Source organism: Canis aureus, chromosome 35 (genome assembly GCF_053574225.1).
Source record: "Canis aureus isolate CA01 chromosome 35, VMU_Caureus_v.1.0, whole genome shotgun sequence".
In the NCBI taxonomy this organism is placed as follows: Eukaryota; Metazoa; Chordata; class Mammalia; order Carnivora; family Canidae; genus Canis; species Canis aureus.
The window spans coordinates 12,632,613-12,659,117 of NC_135645.1; the positions used below are offsets into that span (position 1 = coordinate 12,632,613).

Consider the following 26,505-nt stretch of genomic DNA (forward strand, 5'->3'; position numbering starts at 1 on the left):
TATAGTTAAGTTGGGCATAACCCTGAACTGCCAAGGGAACAGAGATCTCCCAAGTACGAAAGCTCCCCAAACTGTAAGGATTTCATAAGAGTGATTCATTACTTGGTAAATTTTCATAAAAATGGAATGAGTCAATGTGAGAAAAAAGATTTGGTTCCTTTCATTTATTTATCTTGAGCCATTCCACTCATACAGATTGGAAAAAAATTCCCCAGGCAAGACCAACCAATGTTTTGTGAGTTAATATAGATGCTACATCCTGAAGGGTACCATTTATTTTCTCTTCGGTTTTCGCTGTCTCTGTTTTGCACCCTAAAAAAGGAAAAGCATAAAAATCTATAAAATAGCAGGACTAATAAATAGGATCTAATAAAATAGCAGGACTTTCAAAACTTATTTACTAAAAATTAAACTGTACTGATTAAGGGTTTAATACTATTAAGGTTGTCAACAAAAAAAGATAGAACAGAAATTAGAAGTCAAAAATGTATTAGGAAATCACATCACAGAAATATGAAAAATATGGTGCCCTTTCTAGAATCTAAAAGCCCTGAAGAGGTAGTACTACTACTAGAATGAGGGAGATAGGATCAAGCGAGATCACAAGAGAATATCTAGGTTTCAAAAGAATGAGAGCTGAGGAAGAGAGATATTTTGGATGAAGCTTTCATAGTGATAGAGCATTTACCAAGGTACGAATAGTCTATAGAATGCAAGATAGCCTATCTTGCAACAAGATTTGATAGTAAATGCAGTTGAGATTGAGAGGGTAGGGAGGATTGAAAGAAAAAGGCCCACATAGGTTAGTGAGGAAACAAGACTTGTGGGAGATACTTTGAAAATAATGAGTTCATATTACGTAACTGTTCATCTTTATCCTACTTTGTAGAAGCAATGTGTGAACAAATCCAGAAGTAGAGGGAAACCCACAGGTAGGAAACAGTTAACTTCTCACTGGCATGCTTATTCTGTTTTTTTTTTTTAAATTGTGTTTATATTGGATGGTGGGGTGTTGTTACCTTCCATTGAGAGAGGATAAAAAAAGGAAAAGCAGAGGAGTGGAAGGCAACAATACCTGTGTTATCTTCCAACATATTTTTGAATGACTCTGATCTAACTTCAGTTTCAAGCTGTTTAAATCTATCTCACTGACGGGTCCAAATCTAGTGCTCACATGTTTGGGACAATTAAAATCAGCAGGGTCTGTGGCTCCCTAACCCAGGCTTTATTGTATAAGGGGTAAACAGCCACTTGTAATTTAGTGAGTAAGTGCAGGTCTTTCATGATGCACATACCAGCCCCACTGAAAACCGATCAATTTCTGCGCTTGGCAGTGGCATTCATAAGGCCCCTATGGAGCATTATCCCATGCCTGAGGGTCATTACTCTTCCACAGAAGCACTGACAGTTGTGATGAATGGCAGTACCTGGGAAGAGGAGTGTTTGGATGTTTAAACAGATTACATTTTCCTTTTAGAGCAGTAGACATTAGATCACATCTTAGACTGTCTACTCATGTGGACAGTGAGGATGAAATCAGAGCAACTCGTATGTGACCCAGTGAGATTCAGGTGTACCAATCATCTTTTCTATTGGGGGAAATGGACTTGACTTTGCATCCTGTCACGATATTGTATGTGCTGCCAAGCAATGGGTGATAGCCATATACAGCTGCTGAGATGCTAGGCTGTCAACAGGCATGAGATTCCGTCCATCACTATTATCTACAACAAGACTCATTACCTGCCAGCCAGTAAACATCCCATTTACACCATCTGCAATGAATTAAAAAGTGACGAAAAGAATCAGTATCTGTTTGAGTTGCAACATGATTGTCAAGTTCATTTTCATCTCTGGAAGCCCTTCAGTTCTACGAGAGACTTTGGGGAAAAATATATGATGAAGAAACCCAGGAATAGCCTGGCAGTGACAGTTGTCACTGACAATTGTCAGGCTTTTAACTAGGCATTTACAAATACAATTAGCTCCTTAAAGTGTAAGAAAAGTCCAGGCCTTTGTCAATTCCCTTTTTTCAGTTGTTCCCTCTCTGGTTTTCTGGTGTGCTAGAACTGGGATTCAGTGTTTGATACTCCTAAATTGATGCTGACTACAGTGAGAAATATTTCATAAAAATGTATATTTCAACATAAACTCTGAGGCAAAGCTGCCACTGTATCCAGAGAGGAAGTGATGATTAGTTTCTAATTTACACGTGCAGTGATTTCTTTGGCAAGTGCGAATTCCATGTCCTACAGTAAGGTTCTCTGTAACTGTTCCTACTTGAAGCAGTTATTGGGGTATTAAAAAGATGCAGAGGTCTGCTGGCACTTGAGGCTATTTAATTTATATATAAGCAATCTAGCTGTCTGTCCAGATTACATGTGTAGGTGGTCAGGCGGTGGGAACTGCAGAGCAAAAGATCAAATAGAGGTGTCACACACAAACCACGTGAGAAATAGCAGAAAGATTTGACATTTATTCTTATGCATCACCTTTTATTAGCAGAATCTCTTGTGTTGTTTTTTTTTTTTTATCTTCCTTTTTCTTCATCAGATATTTCAACAGCAAGGAATCGACTCTCATTCTTACCTTGAGGATAGGGGTTTCTCAGTGCTGCTCCAGGTACTGCTCTGAGCAGAGAGACCAATTCTGAAATGAGGGTATTGAAGATAAGCCCTTCTGAAAATAGCCCTGGCTAGGCCGTAGGATTTCACTCCCAGAAATCCATCTCTTCCTCCCACAAATTGCCCTTGTGGTAGTAATATAGGAAGGAGATTATATATTACCTCATCTCCTTACAGAGAAAAGGACAAGTGCTATGGGAAAGCTTTGTTTCTTTTAATCATTCCAGGCATCCCCTGCCTTCAATATTTCACTAAAGAGGTCCTCGGTTGCCTCTAGAAAGACACTCTAGTGAGAGAGAAAGAAACAGAGTAATGAAAATGATGACCTCATCTGGAAAGGCTTTCTAACCCAAAGGGATAAGCTAGCTGTGACCCCCATCCTCAAATCTGTGAAGCAGACTGGGATAGAAAGGTAGTATGAAGTTATGACTACCTCCTCAAAATTGTGCTTGGTAACTGTTCAATCTGATACTACAGTTTAGCAGAAAACATCTTTTTCTAGCAAGCTCATCTTTATGTTTTTATAAAGACGGGAAGACACAAACCTCTATGTAGAAGATTTTTAAGGCTAGTGACTTTGTGCTAGAAATAAGGAAGAGAAATGTCACATTATGGGAATAAGGAAGCTATTTTGCAGAACCTAGCAAGGGAGTGAATAAGTTTCATTCTCCCTTCCTCTTCTCATCTACCCATTCCTGAACTTGTACACTGTATTAATTCCATTAGGGCAAAGTTAATTGATGATGGACTCTGTGCTTCTCTTGAAATAAAATCTTTTTATATTTGAGTCATTTCAGTGCTGAACAGCACATTTTCAAACTATAGGAAGAAGGAATGTACCAAACAAGTTATACTGTGAATTTATGGTATTTAAATAAATTTGACCAGCCTCACAGTAAGGTTGGGTTAGGAAAGCTAGAATCCATTTCTAATAGCATAAGAAAAAAGGAAGCCCGGTATATTTGTAGTAAATGTACACATAATCAAACACAAAATTCTGTTTTCACTGATCTGCCAAATATCAAAGAAACACTTTAAGAAGGATGGTAAGAAGAGATTACATGTTTGGAAAAAGTAAAGTTAAATTATGCTTTAATCTGTTATATTTTTCCTACAAAATAACTTAATGTACCTGCCAGAAATTGATCAAAGTTGAGCTACTGTGCTCATAAAGTGTTAATACTTTGCACACCACATCATACATCTATATAGAATACAATACAGTAGAGCTCTTAAAGTCTTTTACGTGTCACTAAGAGCCAGTTGTTTTGGCAGTCCTATGGTAAAGTCTTCACTGGATTGCTTCTTGAGTCTAAATGCCCAACTGAACATGAGGCATTGCTCCCAGTTGTTTTATTGACAAGATACCATATAACTGTCCCATGAAATAATTTGGAACAAAGAAGGTAAATTTTTGAAGCTATCTTGAGAACACATCTTGAGGTAACCCAATAACAGTTGTCCAACTTGGACTAATTTTCTGTTTATATTAAACAGTGTTATTGAAAACAATCATTCTGAGGGCAAAAAGCTAATACAAAGCAATAGCACCATCTTCACATGTATTAAACTCCTAAGCTTCTGTCTTGAGGGCAAATAGAGAAAGACCATATTGAAATACTTGGCCTTTGTGCCTAGCTTTGTCTTACTCTACCAAACCCAAGGAGATTGTATGTAAATGTGTGTGTGTGTGTGTGTGTGTGTGTGTGTGTTTTGAAACAACTACAAACATGGATCAAATGGTCTGGTAGTGCAGCCAGTGGCCACATCTGCAGCAAAGACTTTTTTGTGGGAGCTCCTAAAGCTCATAACCATGGAGTGAACCATAATTATATTGTTTAGAAATCCATGTCAGAGAAAAAACTCTTTTGACTTTAACCATTTCCTCCATTAATTTCGGGCTATTTGGAAACTGGCCATAGGACTATTTACTTGAGTCTCTGTAACTTTTCTATTATTTCAATGGTTGTAGTGTAGAGTTCATTAGTGAATAACTAAAAGAAATTAAAAAACAGAAGGAGTCAAGTAAAACTTCAAAAAGGCACCACTGTCCTTAAACTTCATGATCTTTTTGGATGAGATTTGATAATCCTTGATGTCTAGTCCCAGAGAACTTTAGCTAGAGACAAAATAATAAGGAGATATGGTTAAGCTATAATAGTAAATAGATACCCAGGTATCTAGAATGTCCATGTTTTTAGCTGCATATGAGTTTCCATTTTTTTATAGAATGAAAAGTGTTCTAAAATAATAAAAGTTCTGTGAACTGTAGTTCTTGAAGACCATATTGAAAAGTTTACAAAAACATCTGGGCAAACGAAGGCTTGTCTAGTCACATTGTTACATCTATTTACAACCTTTCTGACTTCAAAAGTAGCATACCTTAGGGGCTGGAAGAACATTGTCCCCTGAAAACCATGAGATAAATGGCAACTTTGCTTAGAATAGTCTTTAAGAATAGAATCCAAAATATTATCTATGGTTTCCATAGAAGAGCATTTTCTTTTTCTGAATAGCCCACTTTTGGTCTCACACTCTTTACTTGATTGTTGGTATACACCCCATCTTCATTCCTCTGTGTCAAATGTTATCTATCCTTCAGACCCATCTCAAACGCCACTACCTTTATGAAGTTTTTGGCCTACGTCTCTTCAGCTCTCTCTGTAGCAAAAGTCATTCTTCCTACAAAGACCCCTTAACAACATTTTGGTGCTTCTTTTATGAAACTTAGTACTTAATTTGCATCATTTTCTGTAATTTCTCTACTCCTTCTGCAAGGTATGATTCTTCAGGTGAAATAACTACTTTATATAAAGTCTTAGAGGAGATTCTCAATAAATATTATTATATTTAAAAATTGTATTATAAATATTATAACAAATTGAATCTCTTTCATTAGAAGCAGAAATTTTTCTTGAGAATTTCCCATATTACTAATAAGATAGACTGATAAATAAGAATGTCTTTAAACTCAAAATTAGACAATAAAAATAATTTTTAATCCTTGTGAGTCTACAAGCTCTCTTTGTTTCAGATGCTCAGGCATCTTTTACTCCAGATCCTCTTTTAAAAAATCATCTTAAGACTTCATATGTTCAAAAGATAACTCATAAATTATGTCTTTTAAAAAGGAGAACAAATATATGAACTGGAAGGGAATTAAGAGATTAAGAATGGGACCAAAAAAAATTTTTAAATTATCATTTTCTTCCTAAAGAATGAATGAAAGCCTTTAAAGACAACGAAAAAACAAAACAAAAAACTAGAAAGCTAAAACAACATATTTGTCTTCAAGATTTCCTCCATAAATGAAGAGGAAATAAAATTGAAGAATGTCAGACTTGTCTGGTATGATGCTTACACAAAGCTTTAAACAAATCGACTTGCAATTTGGATTTCAATCCATTTGCAGTGAGTGTGAATCAGTTTGATAAATGTATATGCTCTTTGCAAGTCATCAACCAAACTATGGAATAATGATGTAAATACAACTAACCACTGAACCAAAATGTACTCAGGAAATATTTTAATTGTGTAAGAAAAATAAGATTGAATGTGATAAGTGAGGGAAAAATAATTAAAGAAGATATATAGAAGTAGAAAGAACATTCTATGTTGGGAAAATGGTGGAAGCACGGTGATTAAAGCAAAAATAATAGAAATGGAATAGTTAGGATCCATCACTCAAACAAGAAAAATGTCAAGTTAGAAGTCATTGCTTAACTTACAGGTTCACCAAAGTCTAATATAAGCATCAATGAAAAAAATAAAAATTAAAAATAATCAACTTGTAACTCGTTATGGAATCAACCCTGCCCACAGCTTTCTAGGAAAGAATATTCTTAGTATGATGATTAGAGAAATGAAAAAAGAGAAGGCTCAAAGGAGGACAGCAGTAAATTGTTTATGTCCTAAATCGGGCATCATTAGCACTTTTATAGTTTGGTGGAAATTGCTGTGTGAAAGCCAAATTTCTGTTTACAAAAAGGAAACGATGCTGTAGAAGAGAATGGATTATACTGCATGGATTTAAGATACGAGGAGCCATGGTGGTACTAGTAATAGTACCATGGTGGAAAAATTTAGCAGTGAAGATACACGTTGAATATTTAGCAGGATTTTGCCATTATTTCGATAATACTCTAGTAAAGTAGGTAGAAATATAGGACTGATAGAAGAATTTTTGTATATAATTGTCCCACTTGATGAGATCATACCCTACAAAATTAGCAGTGACTCCCTCTTAAAGAAAATATTTAACACGCTAACACACAGGTGGCATGCTTAAGAAAAGGTATTATTTGTACCTTCGTTATAAGCACTGGGGAACTAGACTATCTAAAATCAATGCAAAATTCTCTTTGGTTGGATAGATATTTAGTGAAATTTCTTTTTTGTTTCCTTGAATAAGAGGAACCTCTGCCATTATATAGAATATTATAGAATCATCATTCGTCATATTTTCTCAGTAGCCAAAGGTCAGAAATAAATATAGTAGTGCCTTGGTATATTAAGAGGTTTTCATATGTTCATTTATTTCTTTGGGTACTCTTCCCTTTAACTTCTGTGAAGAAGTGATTCTCTTGTCCATGACTGATTTTCTTCAAAGTAAGTTTCAGATCTTAATAATTATGAAGAAGTGTGATTCCTGCAAACATTTTCTGTGCTTTTTTTTTGCTTTATATTATTGTTGAAGGACTAATCTAGCCATTTTTTAAAACTTGGTTTCCTCTTGGTGCACTTGTAGATGAACTCTATTTTGAGATTAACTGATCTCCTGGAACTTTCTACTTCCTTAGGTATCAGCTGCGTAAGAAAAGTGAGTTGATATAAGAGATCAGTACTGTAGGTAGACTTCCCATAAGTTTTCATCATACCAAGTAAAGGATAAAGAGAAGCAAAGCCATTAGATTCCTGCACAGTGCTCTGTGCAAAATAAGCATGAATTTTCCTTTCTCCTCTCACCCCCAAACAAGCAGGAATCCACAATGTAAGTGACAGCAGTTCTGATTCCATGGCAATAAGCCCAAAATCTGAGTGAGGCATAGACCATGCACATACACATATATCCCTTCCAGGGAACCACATGGTTTTTGATCAGGACTGGTCTGCATATAAATTTAAACCTGCTGTAAAGGCACCTTATTCACTGGTTTCATGTAAATGCATAAAAGATATTTGAAAAAAAAAGATAGCCAAGTACCCTAAGAAAAATTACTTGCTTATAAACTGTCCTGAGATGGCACATCTGTCATCAATTAAAGCACTACTATGTCTTTGGCTTAAGAATTACAAACAATAGAAAATAATATAAAAAATGAAAATGCACCCTTTAAATAACATTGCAATTAGGCTTAAACCATTTTCCATAATGGTGGGACTTTTGAATCTCTTTACTGTAAACCTTAAGTATCATCATCTTGTAAACCTTACATATAGTCCTTACATATAGTATAGGCACTTAATAAATACTTATTTAGTAAAGAATAGGGTAATTTAATGAAAATTGTAAGTTGTTACATAAAATTAGGGAAAATGAGGCATTACTCCTAACTCTGACCTGCGTGTCTGTAGTTTACACACATACCATGTGAATATCCAGTCACTGCCCAAAGCATCTTCCACTCCAGCCATCCATTTTCTTTCCCAGTTACTGTCCTTAGGCCCTAGCACTAGGATCACTCCAAAAGTCTCTTTTCTTGCTCCTCCCTTCCCATTCAGTGAATCCCAAAATTCTGTCAATTTCCCCTTCAACAATACCTCTTCAGTTGGCCTCTTTCTTTTCATTGCCAAGACTTCACAGTGGGCCTTGGGAAGGATGGCCCTTATCTCCTTTCTGAATTTAGAAATAGGTCATCCTTCCTTCATGATGTTTTCATAAAACCTTTAAGCACCTAAAATAATTGTTCCCACCATCATTTTCCTCATCTCGCTTCTTGACCCAGGAACCTACACTGTTTCACTCTACCTATAAATTAAAACCCAAATTCCTCATCTGGCTCTACAGTTCCTCTCTTACGAGTTATTCACCTTGTCCTCTTTTTCTTCCCAAACTCCAAGGTCCCCATCATCTTCTGTTTCCTCTAACGTAGAATGACCAAGGGCTCCAGTTGGACCTCCAGAGGGACATGAGTCAGTCCCTTATCTATCTCCATGCACCTGCAGTGACCCTTCTGTTCATTACCCTGCTTTAGCATGTTGGGGGGATTCACTCTTTCCCACTTCCCTTTGTTTATGCTCTTTCCACTATAGGATGCTCTTCTCTCTCACTTCAGTAAACATATCCTATCCACCACTCCCTTCCACATTTTTTTATCAATTGATTACCCTAAAGACTTTATATATTTTGTGCACACTCATTTTTATGTTAATCTGAAAGCCGTTTTTCCTGTATACATTATGTCATTTCCTCATTCTCAGCAAGACTATAGGCCTCTTACGGAAGTAGAGAACATTTTCTTAAGTATGATACAGAACTCTGCATAAAAAAAAACTTCTACAGCAGCAAACAAATGTTTGCTGCTGGCTTCTTAATGAAATATGTGACCATTAGATCTCATTAAGACATTTGGATTCTTCAGTTATGATTAAAAATAGTTGTATGTTGTAGAAAGACTTGCTGCACATCCATAATCTCCTGGTCCAGACCAGGAGCTTAAAAATGTTGGAGGAACAGGTAAAGCACTCAGGACCGTTAGGCAGGGTGTTGAGTTGGGAGGCCTTGAATGTGTTCTACTCTGTGAAGAACATCAAAGGTCTTAGGTTTCCCAGACAAGCAGTAGTTCTCAGAGGCAGTAGGGGGCAGGTTCACAATTTGGTAGAGGAAGCTTGCCAAACGTTGTTATCATATCAGATGGGTTTGTCCTTAAATGAGCACATCTGACGAGCATCCCCACCCAAGCTGCTCTCTGAAGATGTAAGTGGGCAACAAAGCACAAGTGTGACTCAGTCAGCTGCCAGAGACTGACTGGCTCCCAAAACATCCACACCCACCACTTTACACTGTGCAAAATGTACTATTTTGCTCTGGTTTGTGCCAGCCCAGTGTTTGAGATTTATCAATGAATCAGGAAAGGAGAGAAGCCATCAATATTACAGATTTCAAACATTCTTCATTAGAAAATTTAACAGACTCTCTAGAGGTCCCGTGGGGTCAACTGATATGTAAGGAAGTCTTCTTCTGATTATTTTAGCCCACCTAATAAAATCTGATGGCCATGCATGGGTTGCTTCAGGGAATATAATTTTATGTTAGGGTTAAAAAAGAATGAGAATTAAATTTTATATCTTGGTCCCAAAGAATGACTGTCTTTCTGAGGGTATATGGAAAGGCCTTTTTGGCCATGAGTTAACCATTTTATGACACTATCTGTGAGAGCGGAAACCTGGACTCTCTTATTCACTGCCTTACCTGGTGCCAGACATAGTAGGTGCTCAATAAATAGTTGCTGAATTAATGAATGAATTGCATCTAATTCATTTGTCATTTAGTTTTGTAAGATTTCCTGGAATAAGAAGGAGGTATTTAAATTAACAATATTTATCTATTTTCTGAGACTTGTCATGCTTACTCTTAAAGGTAAATTTTGCATGAAAATCTCTAAAGAAAAAAAAAAGAAAATCTCTAAAGAAAAAGACCTCAAAAGACTTTTGAGTTAAGCTATTATAAACAGAGAACTGTTTTCTTTCTTGGAAAATAGTTATTACTTTCATTTCTGTTTTTATGACCATTGAAACCTTACCTTTAGTCTTGGTCTTAAAAGTATAAAGTGTATTATTATAAATATATGCTGATGTTGTTAAAAAGCTTGGGAAATATGTCTTGGGTGTAGATAGCCATAGTCCTTGGGTTATTCTGGAAACAGCCCATTTTCTAATAGGATTTATATCACCTAAAGGTTTTATAGTGAATTTACTACATGTTGTCTAGAAAATCAAGTGCCAAGAAGAATGGCAACTTGGACCATAGGTAGTCAGAGATGATACGTGATGCTGACCTCACCGATCCAATTCTTCACCCTATTCTTCCATTCAAAAATCTCATCTACACCATTTATTTACATTGGAAAAGCCAATAGGACTCGGAAATTATTGGTTATTTATGTTTTTCTGGGTACTGTATGTATGTGAGATTTTTTGGTTTCAATCATTGTTATCAAGTTGTGATTCACAGTTTCAGTATAGCTATCTCTGCCTTTCATTTAAACCACTCCCCCCCCCTTTTTTTTTTTGCATTGTAGTACTCCCAGGAGCAAATCCTGGCTGTGAATGTGCCAGGAACTATGCAATAAGTTATCTGTCTGTTGAATAAAGCTATTGAAGAATCAGTATTTATACCTTTGGAAGGGAATTTGGCTATGTTATTCTGAGTGGGTCTGATTCGCCCGAAACCCTGCCTGTGTACCTCACTGCCAAAGGAGAGAAACCAAGTAGGTGGAACACATGTATCTTTTGTGTACCAGTCTGCTAGACCTCAAACAAGATTACTGTTGACAGGGAAAAACAAATTTCCTTTTCATTCCACAGGATAACTTAGCTGCTTTCAGATGCAAAAGCCCTTCCCCCCAACCTCCATTCTCCCTCCTGAACCCCCTCCCCTTTAATTCCTGTCTGGAATGGATTCCTCCCAAATGAGGATAATCCTGCCTTAGCTGTTTACTCACTTGGTTACCTTCCTGGGCTCTGCACCGTCCACAACAGGCTTTGCTGCTTGTATTTATTCCTGCCAGAATGCACTTAGGAGTTTTTATTATTGTTTTGGTTGAGGTGGCACTTTAGCTTTAAGCCCTTATATTTATGATTTATAACTTTCTGTCGAAATTGCATGTTGGACTAGAATTTCCCCGGCATATTCTCTATTTAAACACAAATGTTTCATAAAATTTGAAGAAAATGTTGGGCATGGCAGTCCAGTATTCAAGAATTCATTTCACTCACCTGCCTTCAGAAGTAGCTGACATACCTCGATGCATTATGTACTGAACATATCTGGACACTCAATAATAAGCCGTAGACACATACTTAACCTTAGGAAACTATTATGAAAAAGAATTCTATGAACCTTTTAATAAAATGAATTTTCGATGATCATTGTTTTGTGTTTCAAAAGTACCTATGGATAGCTACATGATAGTTAAATTATGGTTATTCATTCTTTAATGGTAATAGTTGCTATGGTGCTATAAACTCCAAGAGAGCTTTGCAAAGCCTGTCTCACATATATTACTTCATTTCATCTTCATAATCACCCTACAAAGTGGGTATGATTACTCTTGTAACTTGCTCAAAGTCACCTTGGCTGGTAAGTAGCATTAAAGGATTTGAATCCCTATCTACCCATCTCTAGAGCCTTTGTTTATTCTATTAGATGTACCCATAAACCTGAGTAGTCTGAGTTACTTATTCTTCTTAAATAATAGTCCCACATGAATACCTTTTGTCATGTGTTGAAAGAATTGGCACATGTATACTATCACAACCCACAGGTTGTTTTGTTTGTTTTTTAAATATAAATTCTCTTTCCTTCACCAGGGAATAGCTAGTTTGTAATCAGAAGTGAAAGTTAAAGGATTTGTAAGGGAAATGGGTAAATTCCTAAACAGGAATATGATAATCACTCAAATGGGGCATCATAATTTTAAAATAATTGCACTTTCCCAGTGTTGTTGGTTACATAAAACTCTAAGCAGACATCTACAAGTTCAGTTCTAATCTATTGTGTTTTATATTCTTTCCAAGGAACTCCATCACTGACACATTTAAGTTAAACATATATTGTAAAAAATCATGTGAGGAATGTTGTAGAACTGACAGAGAGTGGCACTAGACACCTTAATTTTAAATTTCATGACTTTTGTGCAATTAGAAGCTCAACCTTAACATTGCATTAACTTAGCTTTTTTGCATTTAATTATAGATATTGGGTTAAAGCTATGGAAGTTAATATTTTAAGCCTCCATTAATGGTTGTAATCGATTTTTTGTATTATTTTTTGCTATAATAATCAAAAGAGCACTTAACCTGGACAGGAAATAAATCTGGGATTCTGGAGATTAATGTTAAATCTGCTAATGTATTGTCCTACCATTCCCTGGAAGCCTAGGTTATCTGATGCTATATGCAAGTGCTTACAGGTGACAAGAGTCTCTTCTAGGTTTCAGTATTTCTCTTTGAATTGTCATAACAGCATTGTTTTTTGTTTTTTTTCAGTTTCACAGTAGGATGCATTTTAAGCAAATGGAGGGTGGGGATTCCAAGATGAAAGGAATTGACATAAAAAAACTAAAGGAATTGCTTAATTTGTAAATTTAATCCTGTATCATGATTCCTCATTAGGGATATTTGCTGTTCTGATTCCGTACCAAGCACAGGGGGCAAATGGGACAGAAAGGGCACTAACTGTATTGAAGATGGCACTAGAAATTTGGAGGGCTCTTAATAATTAGGTACTTAAGCTCACCTAGAGAAGTGATTAGTGTTTAGAAGTGGAGACATGGCTACAGGAACACAGATAAATTAGAAAGGAACAAAATGTCCAGTTTACCACAGTTCTTTTAAATAATCGTAGCCTGTACCAGGGATGTGGCAACACTGTCCATGCTGCTCACACAGCCTTCCCAGTCTTCTGAGTCCCAGTGCCTTTGACTGTGGCACAGAGACAGCCTGAGCATGAAGAGCCCTGGCTTCGTTTTTGCCTTTCTGTAGGTCTCTGTCACAAACTCACTGGATACTCTCAAATAAGCTATTCACTCCCCTGATTTTCCATTCTTCTCCTCAAGACATGGATGAAATGCCTCCCTCTCAAATAGTGTGAACGTTTACAGCATTTTCTTAAAAAGCGTGGGTCGAAAACAGTTTAGGACCAAGAGAAGATGAACACTTATAGCTCAGAGCCACTCAGCAAACACGTAGTAGGATCTCACCAGAGCCTTCGAGATACAGGCATGGATGCAACATTGTCCTCGAGTAGCTCTAAGTGAGGACTGTGTGAACCAGAAGGGTGGATACAGTCTAGAAAGAGATCAAATAAATATGACAGGAGTGATACTAGTGCAGGGCAGAGGAGAGCATGATGGTTGGATATTTGAAAAGCAAGAATAAGTAAATAATGGTCATATGATGTAGAGGAAAGAACACAGGAATAGGAGTTTGTTCTGGCCTTGGTTGTTTACCGTGCATGCTCCAGAATAATATTCTTTGTTCCTGTGTTTCTTTATCTATAAAATGGGTGTGCTGTCTGATTGCTTAGCCACAATGTATGCTGGGAGTCAAATAAGAACTTTGCAGCAGCACTTTGAACACTTTACAGTGCTTTGCAAATGTCTAGCAACATAACTAGCATATCACCACAAATGGTGGAGAATCAACATAAATCAGTAGGTGATTCGACCAAAACTTATTTTGCCAAAAATGCCAAACAGTTGCACCAGAAGTAAACATTGATGCTTACATCATATGAATGATGCCTCTGACTGAAATTTTGTTGTATGGAATTGAAATGTTCTGGCCACAGACTAACAAAGTAATTCTGACTTTCCAAAATTATAATCTCTTGAAGCTAGGAAAGAGAAACTTGAAATTGGAAAAAGGCTGGACACTTATACATTAAAAATGACAAGATGAAAAAGAAGGAGGATTGTGCTTTTCCAAATGTCAAAATTTGAAATGCTAATAAAATCCAATAAATAGGATATTTACCATGGCTACAACAACTAGCAAAGGTTAACATGGACAAGGACTAGAAACCATTAAAGGCACTGAAGGACAACAATCAATGATAGTGCCAACCCTGGAAGAGTTTTAATTTCACTGGCATGTGCTCAAGTCATGGAGCATCTTTCATAGACTGAAACCAACTGTAATCATTATTTAGAAGAGATTTTTTTAATACACATATTATTTCTTTACTGTGTTTTTTTTTTTTTGCATAGCTGAAGTTACTTTTGAATCAAAGTAAAAAAAAAAAAAAACTGTTTTTACATGATTTAACTCCAACAGTTTGAGTCAGAAGACAGAATGCTCAGACACAAACAGGACCTGTCTCTACACATCTTAGACAGAGAGCAGAATATTCAAACATGTGTATCTTGCACTTAATTTAAACTGCGTGCTTGGTTACCTATCTCTTTGGCAATTCAGTATAAAGTTTTATTACTGTGAAATAGAATAGGGTAGGGATTTATGTCACACAAAAATGAATTTCCATGGATGGGAACACACATGAAATAATTTAGGTAAGCAGTATGTCAAATGAAAATTTAAGATGTTAGAGCTGGTGGTGCAAAGGGAGGAAGCAAAGAGGAGGTTTGTGTAATAGATGATAAATACATCACCAGGGAAAGAAAAAGGACCGCAGTTGCTATAGAAAGTTATTACTGATGTTGAAGAATTGTGGAAAACATTGAAGAATGAATTTTAGGACCAAGAAATCAAAGCAACTGATTAGATGAAAGGAAATCTCATTTGAATGTCAATGGAAAACCTAACACTTAAAATAATTGCGAGCTTTTATTATAGTTAGATCCAGGAATGAATGAAAATCTTGAGCCTAGAGGTTGTGTAGGTTTAGCCCTCAGGGACATTCTTCAAACTCTTTTTTTGCCAAGGTCACTGAAAGAATGGTGATGAGCAAAAAGCTCCTGTCACTTCTGCAAAAATCCTTCCTTTCGTTGATTCAGTTTCATTTCAAAGCAGTCCCAGTTTTGAGAAATGGAACGTGATAATGTTTACTCTTGTGCTTCTCTGCTGGTTTCTAGTATACCTCAGGTATAATGGAAGGGTCTGAAAATCTTCTTTTTGTCTTTCCATACTTCTGGGATTTTCTATGTGTTTGTGTGAAGAAATTTATAGTAGCAAGTCTCTGACATTGAGGTAAAAGAAGTCCAATTTTTAATTGGCCTTCAACTCTCTCCAGTCCTCAAACCTAGGCTAAAAGTCTCAAAAGAACCATAAAGTCACTATTAGGATTTAGTACTTAAGTAGCTAATTTAGATAAGGGGCAGAAGAGAAGGATAAGGAAAGTTTAAAGTGTCTAACTTGATGTCATCTGCCAAGAGAGATAGCAGGGGAGGAAAAAGAAGAGATTTGCCAAGAAAGGCAAGTGATGCTTTTGATTTGGGACTTGTATTTAAGATGGCTGCAAGATGTTTAGATTTTCTCAAAATATCCAGGGACCATAGACAACACGTCTGGAGCTCCAGAGAAAGTGCTGCACTGGAGGCAGAAATTTGGGAGTTACTTGTCAGGAAGTAGTAGGTGAAGCCATAAAAGACTAGATGATGTGATTCTAGAAGTTGTGAGGAGAAAACTCAGTGCAGAATAGAAAAAAATTCTAGTACTCAACGAATGGACAAGAAAGTGGAGCCAAAGAAAAGACGAGAGAGGACTGTCAGTGACAGAGAGTGGGAAAACGAGGCCAATATTGAGGAAACCAAGGGTGAGGTGCTGCAGAGAGGGCCTGTGGTGAGACCAACTAAATATAAAACAGAAAATGTCTAAGGAATTTGGCTCAAAAGAGGTTAATACTGACACTGAGAGTAAGGTACCAAACATACAGTGCTTTATTTGAGGTAATAGTTTAAGGCAAATAATTTCATTAGTGGTAGTGGTAGTAGAAGCCCCATAGAACTTATGGCATTTTTTTTTAAATCCCTTAGTTCTCATATTTCTCAATTTATCTCTTCACTTATCCCTCCCTTTGGTGTTGCTTTAACTTTTCAAAATATTTAATGTGCACTTTATTTTGGGAGCACAGTTCGTAGGAAGGTAGTCCACAAGATGCATTAAAAGGCTGTGGATATCATAGTAACATTTCAATGCCAGAAAAACCCACCATCCCTACCTGCTACCTAAATAGGACAAGACAAAAAGCTAGAATTTTTTTTTAACCACCTTATATAATTTCCAAACCAGTTATGTTGTATTCAACGTTTTTTCAACTACAGTTCTGTGGAGGATGAGAAAGTAAATAAAACATGTACTGTCCTTGAAGATCTTACACACCAGTGAGGAATTCATTACATTGTGAAAATTCGTTTCTTGGTCAAAGAAACAAATAAAGTATCTTGGAGAGAAAGCCAATCTCTGGTTTAGGGGAGTTCTTAGTTAAGGTGATATTGGTTTTTATAACACATAAACCTCCAAATCTTCGTGGCTTAACCTAATAGAAGTTTCTCTTTTGCTCATGTAGAGACTGGCCAAGGAACCAGGTTGACAGAAGTTCTGTCATCTTCACTCAGTTTCCAAGGTCACCTTGGGTGTGACTTCCAGTCAGAACACTCATAAGAGAAAGAGCAATCATGGCAAAGGAATGTTTTGGGACCAGGGCAGGAGCAGCTCATGTCATGTCTACTGACATCCCACTGGCCAGAATTTGGTCACAAGGCTATAGCCATCTGCAGAGAGGGCTGGGAAATGGAGTTGAGCTATATGCCAAGTGGAAAAGCAAAGGGCTTTTTTCATGCCTGAGCTCAGGGAGGTTCCCAAGGTTGGGATTTAGACTTAACATGCAATGGGGGGAATCCACAGAAGAGTGATACAGAAGGGGAAAAGGGAGGGTTGAAGGAAGGAGCTGTTCTAACCTCACCTCCATGGGTAGGGTCCTCAATGGTGGTAGGGACATGTTAGCTTTCAATATAAGCTCCCTGATGACACTCTTCTCTCATCTAAGAGAATTCATCTATTTCAGAGGGAAAAAAATCTCCAATGCATACTAATTTACCTCACTGGAATGTAAACGTTAAAACAGAGAGGAATCACAGGCTTTCTCCTTAATTCCCTTAATTCCCTACCTCATTTCAGAGGTAAGAAAGAAGAGCCCAGGGAGCTCATGCCATCCGGGCCTCACCCTGGGAGGCATTGTCGAAACCAGGGTAGAACCCAGGCCTCAGCTGACCTTCCAGAGCTCTTTCTATGAGGAAGGTACAAGTTGTAGCATTTTTGTAGGAGAGGAACAAGGGTTAAATTCCAGTCACCACAATTATGTAGAAATAACCATGGAGCCTCATCATAATTTTTTTTCTGTCATCGTATTTTAAATTCTACTGCCAAGCTCAAGGAAGTCAGCTAGTGCTGACGTAAAATCTCTTCTATGATAATCAGGATAGTCCATATTTACTTCTTATGAAAAAAAATCTTTTTTTTTTTTTTTAATTCTGAAGGCCAGTGTATATGTCCTATTCTTCTCATGTCTCGTGTAGGTATTTAACAGTCCAAATATAAGAGCAAGTGTAGATGCAATCAGCATGCTTAATGTTAGTCTTTCACCTAAATTTTAAAAGAAAGAGGAAACCAGAGGTTAGTGGTTAGTTAGTCAGATGGCTATAATTGAGTTTGTGTTGCTTTCATTGTTATAAAATTTTAATTGGCATCAATGCTTAAATGTATATCAGAATGCATGTCACAGCTTTTGTACAAAAATACAATTGACTTTAGAACATATTTTCTTAAATGAGAATGATAAATTATCTCAGACTTGTGATTCTTTACTTTTAAAAACCATAAGGTCAGTTCTTTAATTAAAAGATAAAGAAAAGTGCTCAGTGTCCATGTAGTAAAATCATTTATATCAGGACAATCTGCTAACAAAAAAAAAAAAAAAAAAAGATAAAGAAAACTATGGAGGGAGGGATTCAATCTATCTGCATAATAATTCGCCTCAGACTGACTTCTTTTATGGTCTCATAAGATCCACTTCTTGAAGCCCCCTCTTTCAGTGCAAAAAAAATGGAAATGATACAAAGTACAACAAAGAATTTGTCCTAAATTTATTCATGTCAGTTTCAATCATGAGTCTTAATTATTTTTCTATTAAATAATACGTCTCTTATATATAAACATTCTTTTTTTTAAAAAACAACATGAATATATTGTAAGTCTCTGTTATAGAAAACATAGATATAGGGGCTCCTGGGTGGCTCAGTCAGTTAAACGTCCAATTGTCGAGGTTATGGGATAGATCCCCAAGTCAGGCTCCATGCTCAGCATAGAGTCTGCTTAAGATTCTCTCTCGCTCCCCCTACCACTCATTTTCTCTTTATTGAATAAATAAATAAATAAAATCTTTAAAGAAAAAAGAAGCTATAGATACAGGTATAGATGCAGATAGGTATACACAGAGATACAAAACACTCAATTGGATCTACTGGTAAATAGATATTAAGTATGGTACAGAGTACAGACATGTGTTTTGCCCACCCAGCCTGTTTGATGGTCTTCTCCATGTGTCTCTACAGAGGCAGGTTAGTTAGATACTTACTTTTTATACCTTTGAGATTATGGCAAGGTATTACAAAGACCATTAGATAATGAAATACAGCGGAACATTTATAAACACTAGATCTGAAAATGTTTGTTGATGGAAGGCTCAAGATCCAGCTGTATCTGGGTTGGAAAATGTGAACACTAATGTGCTCCTCCTCCAATAAGGAATCACGTGGCACATTCAGGATTAATGACGAGGGTTTGTGAGTATTGTGATGACAGACCTTGCTGTTAAAAGGCTTCCCTGTGAAGTAATGTGGATATTGTCTTATCCACCCAATGTTTGGCAAAGAGAAGAGGCTCTTTGATAAACCAATACCAGACTATATGCCAGAAACATTCTATTTCCCATGTAAGATTTGCCCTTTTGTGAGGCTCCAGTCAGATTTTTGGACCTGCCATCTAGTGGCCACTGCAGTAACAAGGCGATCGGCACATTTTGGTTTTCACTTGAAGACTGAGCTCATCCACAGGTAAATAGGGAGGCGCTCCAGCCATTAGGCACAGTCCTCTCTTTTTTTCCTTAGACATACTGCCATTTTCATAGAGCAGCTTCAAGCAGAACATTTGTTATATCCACAGGAAAACAGATTTTTCACATGAAGTTATATACTTCCCACCTAAAATTTAAGAAAGAAGAGATTGAGAGAGAGAAAGACAAGAGAGAGCAGAGGAGGAAGGGGAGGGAAGGGGAGGGAAAGGAAGGGAAGGGAAAGAGGAGAGAGGGAAGGAAAGAGGGAGGGAGGAAAGGAGGAAGGAAGGAAAGAAAGAAGGAAGGAAGGAAGGAAAGAAGGAAGGAAGTCAGTCTTCCATTATTGAAAAAAGCTGTGGAGTGCTGAAGGAAGAGGGGAGGGGAGAGGGAAGCTGGAGAGCAGGCACATTTTCTGTCAAGTAGTTCTACTTGTGAGACTAATTCTGACAAACTGTGCACCCAGCAGAGTAAACCTCTTATTTTGCTGCTTTTGCTCCGATCCCCCACATAGCTGTAATGTTCTACTTGTTTTTCCCTGTCCTATAAACCACATAGGCATTTGATATGATACATAATGTTGGCAAAGGAACAATTTACAAATGACTTAAGTAGGTAATTATTTATTAGAATATCGGTCTATAGAAGTCTATGTTACTGTAGCAAAACCTGGTAAGAGGTTAGTTTTGTCTCAGTGTTTCTATTATAATCCCTGTTTATTAGTTTTCCTTTTTCCAGGGACTTATGAGTGGAATGTAAAAATGCACAGTGGGCTATTATTATTATTTATTATTTGTCAAAGAAGCATGAATATATAGAGCAAAGGCCAGTTTGTGAACTATGCCAGACAGGCTCTAGCCTCAAAGACCTCACAATACAACTCTTAAGCAGGTCCTGAAAAATGCAAGACAGAATGAAAACAGATGGATGAATGATACTTATTCAATATCTTAAATATAGAACTCAGTGGTGCAGGTGCATCTTCAGATGTTATTTGAAAGAAGAGACAGCATATCTTGGCATTGTGTCATTTATTCATAAATATTATAAATTTTATATTATTTGAGAAACTATTCTAAATATACAGGGTGGTTTGAAAGAAGGTGTGAAAGCTGATCCCTCAAATGAGACAAAGGGCAAATCAAGTGAAAAGCAGGGACCCAACATACTAAAAAAAAAAGTGGAGGAGAACCAGTCCAAGGATGGAGCCAAGGAAAAATAAACCCCAAGGGGATACATAAAATTTGATGAAAAAGAATTGCAAGGATTAAAAAAAAAAAAAAAAAGAATCAAATCAACCAAGAAGAAAGATGATCTTGGCAGCTATGTCCTGAATATACTAAAATTGCCAAGAGACTCCATGAACAATAATGGCAAAGACAATGATTTAGTTATGGAAATTGCAGCGCAAGGCTGTAGAATTCTCTGTGGTGGACAGAGGGCCTGGTCTCAAACACAATATCTATATAGCAGGAAGAATAGTCAGATTTAGGTAAAAGCAGAATAAAAGATGGGACAGGAGTCAAGTTTGTCAGTTGAGGAAGAGAGAAGCCAGTGAAACTATCCAATGCAACCATGGTATTTTTTTGAACATCCATTATCTGTCCTACATTATGTTAGTCATTAGGGAGTGTACTATAGATATAAGTCAGGACCCTGAGCCAAAAACAAACCTCTGTTCAAAGTGAAAAGATAAAACTGACACACCTGCAACAATTAGAAAAGATAAGGCAGCTGATGTTATTAGGCATAGCAGAATTTTCTGGAAGAGAGAAATCAGCCGGCCTTAGAGTAATTGTGGAAAAGCCATCCAGGAGATGAGCCCCAAGCTGAGACTTGAATCGGTGTGTGGAGAACTGACATTAAAAACAGGGAGAAATGTGATGCAATTGTCAGGACGGAAATCAACAGAGTGCTTGAGGGAAGCTATAAAACACCCCTGGTGAGTGGAGATGGATGGTTTGAGCAGGAGCGTAAGGAGAAACAGGTAGGATGGTAAAGTGAGGCCAGTGTCTGTGTTTAAATACATAATCCTCCCAATACCTTGCATTTCAATTCCTTGATTGTCTCATCATCTGCCCTCCACCCTACTGTAGCTTTTCACTTCTGTGGTTACATTTTTGACCTTTTCATTAGTGATAATGACAACTTTTCCACGATCTCAATTTCAAGCATCCCACTCTTCAACCACCACCTAATATTTTCGCAGCTCCCCTTACTGCAACAACTCCAGAACACACAGGGACCTTTCATTCATCAGCTCTACCCTTAACCCCTCGTATTCTCACTTCCTTGTATAGTTTAGATTCTTTGGACAATGACTGTAATCTTTTTCTTGCACACGCCTTAACTTCCTTGACCTTCTCTTGCTTCACTGTCCTCTCCTGGCAAATCCTAATCATAGTGATCGTATGCAACTCCATGCCTGTTGTAGGCCTGCATGCCAGCTGACTGTGGCTGGGGAAAAGCATAGAAGTAAACTGATGACTCTCCCTGTAAACTCTCGATCACTCCAAGAGGTTCTTAGTGCTGCCCTGCACTAATATTGTCCTTCTCCATATCCTACAAGAGCATTTCATCTCTTTTCCTCTCTCAGACTTCCAACAATTCCTTCCCTATTCTCACTCTCAACTTATGACCCTCCTTCCTACTTCATGGAGAAAATAGAAACAGTCAAAAAAGAACTTGTATGAACGCTGGCTCTCCAGCACACCTACCCTCCCATCTGCATGCATGCCCACACACTGCCTTCTCCCCTATAACTATGGACAAACCCTGTGCGCTCCTGTCTCAGCACACCCCTCGCTGTGCCTTCAGTCCCCACCCCGCTCACATATTCATAAACAGTGCTCCCGAAAAACCTCCCCTCTCTCTCATTTTACCAATTTCCCCCTATCTTCCAAATACTCCCTATATAGCATACGAACATGTTGTAAGTTCTCTCATTCTAAAAAAGACCCTTTTTTAAGCCCCCACACCCTGCCAGCTGCTACCCCATATCTTTGATTCCCGCTATAAGCCAAGGTTCTTGAGAAATGCTTATCATCACTACTGACATTCTCCACTTCTACTCTAATTCTCTCTTGACTCTAATTAGCACCTGCACCCACCATTAAGATTCACCAGCAACTTCCATGTTGCCAAATCCATGAACTAATTCAGTCTTTGTTTTTTCCCACCTGCCAGCATTGTTTTCCATGGTTCCTTCTTCTTTTACCATTAAAACACTTTCTTCACTTGGCAGGCTTTCAGTCCCCCACACTCATTTGACTTTTTCCCCATCTTACAGGCCATTCTTTCTCAGTCTCCTTTGCTAGTATATTCTCATCTCTGCAACATGTAAACACCGAGGGTCCTAGAGCTCAGTCCTTGAACCTCCTCTCTTCTTTATCTCCATTCACTTCCTTCAGAGTCACACCCCAGGTTATAGTTCAAGTTCATACCTCTGGTCCAGGCCTTTACCCTGAATTCTAGGGTCACATATCTAACAGTCTACTCAACACCTCCACTGTGAGCCTAATGGACATCGGGTACCCAATATCCCCCCAATGGAATTATTCATTGTATTCAGCAAATATGGTTTTCCCCATCTTAGTAAATAGCACCTCCATCCTCCATCCTCCAAGTCAAAGTTTTTATTTCTCTCCTAGCTTTTTATTTCTGGCACAAATTCAATTTATCAATTAATTCTGCAGTTCTACCTCCAAAACACATTCAGAATCTTACCACTTCTTATCCTCACCACCACTACTACCTTGATTCAAGCTACCACCATCTCTTGCCTGGATTATTTGATAGCCTCCTAATTATCTTCCCTGCTTCTGGCCTTGCCACTTATAGTCTACTCACAAAACAGTAGCCAGAGTGCTTCTTTGTAATGTATGTAATGTAACTCAGACCATGTCACTCCTCTGCTCAGAAGTCTCCAATGGCCCCTGTCTACTCAAAGGAAAAGCTAAAGCCTTTATGGTAGTCCAAAACGCCATACACATTGTTTACCATATTAACTTGTGTCCTTCAACACTTGATCTCTCATTCACTCCTCTCAAGCTTCCTTGACCTTTTTGCTTTCCATACCTATCATATATGATTTCACTTCAGGGCCTTTGCACCAGCTTTCTTCTCTGCCTGTAATGCTTTTCCCAGATAAGTCTTATTTACTCACCACCCTCAGGTCTTTGTTCAATTTTCATTTCTAAGAATGTCTTTCATAACCACCATATTTAAAAATGTACTCCCTGCCCCCCACTTTGCTTCATTTCTTTTCACAGCATTTACTCCCTTTAGATGTATGTTTTATTCGCTTATTTACTTCCCCCTGCCATGGAATGTAAGCCCAACGATTGCTGGGTTTTGTTGTATGGTTTTTGAGGTTTTCGTCTGTTTTATACTTTAAGAAATCCCCAGTGTCTAGAACAGTACCTGGTGTATAAAGGTGTTCAGTAAATATTTGCTGGAAGAATGAAAAAAGAATGAGTGCTTCTTTCCCTGACTTTGCAGGTGTTTTTATTAAATGCAAAACTTAATATCGTGGCATGGGCCCCTTGATTCTCCATGGCAAAATTTTTAGATTCTTCAAAATTAATTTTGAAAGTAAGTGCACTTTTTTCAGGTTTATCCAGAATATTAGATAAGCCACTATTTCTGTTCAGCACCCAAAGCAGCAACATCTAAAGTACTTATTTTTTTTTTTCATTTGGTAAATGTTTATCAGGGAATATGAGCATTCTAGACACAGGTAGCGAGTTGTGCAAAGGCTCCGTAATATAAGAGAACATAGTACAGTGGACTGCTAAAATATCACAAGTGACAGATAACAGAGGCCTGAGTTAATGTGGTACAATGGGAACAGGAGACCTAGAAAAGTGAGAAACATCCATAAGTAAAAGGTCACTAGAATGAAGAAGCCTGGTTGATGGGGAAAACAAAATACTGCCTATCTTTATCAGGCTATAAAGTGGAAAGTGATTGTGAAAGAAGTGGGTAAGTGTGAAACAAGTTGAACTTAGAAGACGTGAGTTGCGAAAGTCCCTTTGTAGGACATAGACGGAGAATCCCTCATTGTTAGAGTTACTGTGAAGACGTTCAGTGTATCCACTGGTGACCTTGTTAGAATCATTCCAGAAGATATTCCCAGATCAGGCCCTAACTCTCATTCTTCCAATTGCCTGACTGACAGTTGAAATAGTTTGAAGTTCCAAATTTTCTACCTAGTGACCTCATCCTTCCGGAAAGTTTTTTTTCTTCTTATTTTATACTGAAATTACTAGACCAAGAGAGTCTAGTACACATGTACAGAGAAGTATACACACACACATAATAGTTTTAAACCCAATTAACTGTAAATATCGCTCTCTATGCACAAAAGCCTCCCTCAGTTATTAAAAGAAATTGCATTAGAATTACAAATCTGGTGATTATTTGAGGGGTGATGAAAAAGCAACAGATGGTTCTCAGGTATGGGGCTTGGGCAGATGGGTGATTGGTAATGCTATTTGCTCACATAAGGAACATAAGAAGAGAAACTTTGAAGAAGAGGATGATTCAACTTTGGCCATGTTGAGATATCCGATTGGAATTGTCCAGTAGGTCTTTTGATATAGAGAGCTAGAGGTCAGGAGAGAACTAATGGCTCAAGCTCCTGATTTGAGAGACATTAACATATTGATGATCATTAAAACTGGGAATCATAGGTATCCAGTGGGCAGTGGACATAGCAGTGTGAAGTATGTGTGATAAAACATTGCTAGATGTGACCTGGACATCAAGGAACTTCTAATCACTTATCTGACATTTTCCTAGACTAATTTCCTCTTATATGCTTTCTCATACATCCCCTACACCAGCCCACATCCTATCCCCAGCCTTCTATTTATTTAAAAACATCTCTAATTAAACACTTGAACCCTTTACATTGATATTTGCGTGATCTCTGTAACAAAACACCTCAAAATTGAATGCAGAGAGAAAGCTCATACATAAGATCCCACCATTAGTGAACTCTAAGCTCTCATTATTTTAAGAAACTATAGAATAAGCCTATTTACATCATGAACAATGTCCCCTAATTTACCCTGTCTCTAAGAGTTTTTGTCATATTTTCTTTGACTGGCAAGGGGCATATTCATGTGTCATAACACAAACCATTGGGATATTTAAGGAGATCTCTGTAAACAAATGAGAGGGAGGTCATCTTTATTTTTTTTTTTTCTTTCCATTTGCAGTAAAGGAACCAGAGGCACTCAGAACTTAAGTTACTCCCTGAGGGCCAGCCTCTCTGTAAGTCAGCCATCCTACAGAAATATAACTTCCAATTTTATTGAGCTTAGATTACTTATTTTTTTCTTGACTTGAATTATTTAAATAAGTTTTCTGGCCATACCACTTTTGTCACCTCTATACTTTAGTAGGTTCATTTATTTACCTTTTAATTTTAAAATATTTTGTATGTGTTCTCTCACCTCATACTTGGAATTTTCCCAATAGAGGCAGCCTTTGAATGGAAAATGTATGTTGGTTATATAGTAGTAGTTGCCATCTCTGTTGTCCTGAATTTCTAGAATCTATGATTGTCAGGGACTTCTCTTTGCTGTGCCTCTTTATTGGCAGTCTCACTTTCTTTCTTGTGTCTTATCTTTATCCCTCCAAAAAAGCTTCTGTGAAATGTGTCTTCCCCACCAATCTTAATGCTACACTGTTAGTGTATGCAGTCTCTATGGTAACTGGGACACATGCCACAATACCAAGATTACTGGAGCAACCATCATAGTGGGGAAATCGGCACATGCACTCCTTTGGCACCATGGAAGTTTCCCCATTGAAACTGGAATCAGATAGTAATATTTTAATATGCAGGGCAAGGAAGGGAGCAGAGGAAATACTATAAACCCAGTCTTTCTACAGGCACATTATTGGGTTTTGTTGGAATTTGTGAAGTTGAGCTAATTGATCATGAGTAAAGCTAGACTGATGCATATAGCTTCTGACCGGACATGGATAAACTGGTTGAATTAGGAGAGGGCGACATTTCTTATTCTTAGAGATACATGACTAATCTGTAAACAAGCTAATTTTACTGAAGTTAAGATATAACCTTAGGTAGACTCAGGGAAAATTACCAATAAACTATAAAATTATTCACTACTGTTATAG

At 37.5% G+C, this 26,505-nt stretch overlaps 1 protein-coding gene and 1 long non-coding RNA gene across 36 annotated transcripts in view; one reads left to right on the forward strand and one right to left on the reverse strand.

The window, feature by feature from the left end:
• The window catches only part of ZBTB20 (zinc finger and BTB domain containing 20), a 781,647-nt gene that overhangs the window by 548,693 nt on the left and 206,449 nt on the right, over positions 1–26,505 (forward strand). The gene's annotated exons all lie outside the window — the stretch shown is intronic.
• On the reverse strand, positions 160–26,011 carry LOC144305496 (uncharacterized). The gene is made up of 3 exons (XR_013372510.1): positions 25,815–26,011; positions 2,590–2,649; positions 160–312 (listed from the first exon to the last, which is right to left on the reverse strand). It is a non-coding gene; the product is annotated as an uncharacterized LOC144305496 (long non-coding RNA).